General features: G+C 42.5%; 1 pseudogene; it reads left to right on the plus strand.

Moving 5' to 3' along the window:
* Positions 1-1,360: 1,360 nt before the first annotated feature.
* On the plus strand, positions 1,361-2,703 carry LOC105294508 (annotated as a pseudogene).
* Positions 2,704-3,584: the final 881 nt, after the last annotated feature.

Here is a 3,584-nt window from a genome sequence, read left to right on the forward strand (position 1 = left end):
TGTGGTAGGTTTTCAAGCCCTGACATGCACAGGTGCCCATGAGATATGAAATTTTAAAAAAGCAAGCTGCTGAACCATATTCTTAGGTAGATTCCATCATTTATATGTATGTTTGTAAATACAGATAAAATGTTCTAGAAAACACACTATTAACAGTTTTACCTCAAGAGAGAAGAGTGAGGCTGGAGAAAGCTGGGGGAAAAGGACTTTCTTTACATTTTTATAATATTTGAAAATTTTCTAAAGTATACTTTATGATTTCAAAAATTTACTGTAAAAAAATAGCACGATAGATACAATGACATAGTCACAGTTTCTTACCATGAGCAATGCGGACAGCTGAGCCTTGAAGACCAAGCAGGAGTCAGTCCGATGAAATAGCAGAAGAAGGGCATTTATGGCAAACAGTAAGCATGTGCGAAGGCACAGGGTCCTAGAAGAAAGGGAGGTATCTAATGTGAGTAGTAGTTGGGTAAAAACAAATCTTAGGTAGATATGGGAGAAGAGTGGAAGATGATGGTAGAAGGCTGATCCAGGTGGCTTGTGTAAGATGTTAAGGATTTTGAACTTTCTTCGGAGTCACTAGGAAGCCACCGATGGATCTGGGGCATGGGAGAAGCATGCTCCCATATGTGTTTTAGGGAGATGCCATTAGAAACCGTGCAAAGAATGGATGAAGCAGAAAAAGCAAAAGCAATTAGTACAGCACTTACCATGATTAAGGAAAGAATTGTTGAAGGCATAGAGAGGAATCAATTAGACTATTGGTTATATGAAACTAAACTTTAGGAGGGAGATCTATTTGGGAGATATGGCTTTAAAAATCATCAAAAGGATTAGTGTAAACCAGCATATCCCAATTCCGTCATTATTCATGTTCCCCATCACAGTCTAAGAAAAACCTACATTATTATTTAGTCAGTGATTATTTTTTTTTATTGACTCACATAAAGCTTCATCTTAAGCAGTGAAATCATAGGTTTGGTGAACTATGTTTTTATGGGACACCTTAATATAAGCAGATCACAAAATTAAAATAGTATCTTTTTGAATAGCATCTGAATCTTCTCAAATACCACCAAGCATACTACACTTTAGGAAAAAACAGGACCGGTTGCTTCCAGTTCTAAAATTCTATGAGTCTATAATATTCAATTAAAACTTTTCTTTGAAACTTGAGCCCCAAAGATGTCACAAGTAATTTGCCCAAGACCTAGTTTACCCCAAGTATGGTCTCCAGGTCAAAGCAACTCAGAAATGTTAATTCTCAGACCCTGTTAAATTAGAAACTCTGGAGGTAAGAGGCAGAAATCTAACCTTCCATATGAACCTGATGTTTCCATCTGTAAGTGTGAGAACCATGGCTTTGGGCCACCCACCAGATTTCTCCAGCAAAGAAACGGAGGCACTTAGGAGAATCCAGGTGAGATCATTTCCAAGTCAGGGTACTTGTATCTCACAGCACTCTGCCCCTCTTTTTTATTGTCTAGGTTCATACTATGCATTTCAGAATTCATGCTCAGCTCATTGACAGCCATTAAAGCAGTGGTCCCCAACCTTTTTGGCACCAGGGACCAGTGCTCCTATGAGAATCTAATGCCTGATGGTCTGAGGTGGAGCTGAGGCGGTGATGCTAGCGCTGGGGAGCAGCTGCAGATACAAAGCCTTGCTCACCCGCCGGCCACCTCCTGCCGTGCGGCCCCATTCCTAACAGGCCACAACCAGTACCAGCCCACGGCCCGGGGGGTTGGGACCCCTGTATTAAATAAATCAACTGAGGATTAAAGATACATGTATGGTTTTCTAGATCTCTAGTGTGCTGTTTCTCAAACTCCAGTCATTCTCATATCACTGTTAGTATTTTCATGATTCTGCTCTGCCTCTGTGTCACATGGATACTATTATTTACCTAAAATTTTTCTTTAGCCTTTTTTTCTCCCCTCTCAGCACCCCTCGAGGGCTGTTTGCACTCCTGTTTCCTCTGCTGCAACCCAGCTCCTGGATCAGCCATGGGGCAGTGCAGGGGAAGAGGGGATGGAGGGGATGGGGGGCGGGGGGATTGGAGGCCTGAAAATCCCCACCGGCCTCCAGCTGCTCAACGACTACCTGGCAGCCAAGAACTACATGGAGGGGGATGTGCCGTCACCAGCAGATGTGGCCCACCAACTGCAGACTTGTGTCATGCCTTACGATGGTCTAATCACATCAAGTCTTAGGAAGAGAGAAAAGCCAGCCCACCTGAAGTGAAGAAAACTGTGGGTGAAGATGGCCCTGCTACTGTGGAAGGAACCTAAGGAAGTGCAGCTACAGACAGTAAAGATGATGATGACATCGATCTCTTTGGATCTGATGAGAAGGAAGAAAGTGAAGAAGCAAAGAGGCTAAGAGAAGAGCGCCGTGCCCTGCATGAGTCAAAGCCAGAACTGCTGCTCTTGCGGCCAAGGCTTCCATCTCACTGGATGGGAAACCTTGGGAAGACAAGACAGATGTGGCAGAATGAGAGGAGGGCGTCAGGAGCACTCGAGCAGATGGCTTGGTCTGCAGCTCTTCTAAACTAGTTCCAGTGGGGTGCGGAATTAAAAAATTTCATGCACAGGATGTAGTAGAAGACGATAAAGTTGGAACAGATATGCCGGAAGAGCAGATCTCTGCTTTGGGGACTATGTGCAGTCTATGGACGTGGCTGCTTTCAACAAGATCTAAAATCCAGCGTGGATCATTACCTTTAAATAAAAGCTTGACATCCCCCAACGCCCCCCACCAAAAAAAAAAGAAAAGAAAAAAGTTTTCCTTTAAATAAATTTTCATGTTTTACTTCAACATTTTTTTCAAATTATGTTATACCATCACCAAAAGGTCAATATCACTTGCCATAAATAAAAGCTAAGTACAAAAATAGTGTTATTAGATTCTACTTTTGCTGGTCAAAAGTTCTGCTTTGGGGACTGCGTTCCCTATTACCAAGGGTGGTTAGCCTGTATTAGAGAGGTATCCAGGTTTCATACCTAACTTGACATAATCTGGATTTTTAAAAAGTATTGACATGGACATGACATTTTCATCCTGTGACTCAATGTTAGTTAATTGTATGAGCATGAATCCCCCACAGTCCTGACACTCCAGCCGTGGTTCATATTCCATACTTTGGGAAAGTCTGGCTTGAACTGTGTGCATAGGATAGATAACCCGGAGAATGCACAGGTTTAGACTAAGAAAGTAAAACTAAAACCCTCTGATTTAAAAGGTGACCAGAACAAGAAGAACACACAGGGGTGACGAGAACACCACACCTGGCCTGAACTGAGGAGGAGGATTTAAAAGGCAGGAGAAAAGATGGACAGAGAATTGACACTGAACCCAAGGGAGAAGCAAGTCAGCAAAACAAAGCACCAGCAAGAATGGAGGGCTAAGCGGAAGGATCTGCCTTCCAGCCCACCCTACATCCCAAGCAATGGCATAAAAACTTTATTTTTTAAGAAGTCCATGTTTTTTATAAAAGTACTGCCAATGGAACAGAAATTTAAAGAAACTCCTGAAAGAAACCAGATGACATCAAGTGCTTGGAGAAATAAAACTATACCCCA

Source organism: Pteropus vampyrus, unplaced genomic scaffold (assembly GCF_000151845.1).
Source record: "Pteropus vampyrus isolate Shadow unplaced genomic scaffold, Pvam_2.0 Scaffold88, whole genome shotgun sequence".
In the NCBI taxonomy this organism is placed as follows: Eukaryota; Metazoa; Chordata; class Mammalia; order Chiroptera; family Pteropodidae; genus Pteropus; species Pteropus vampyrus.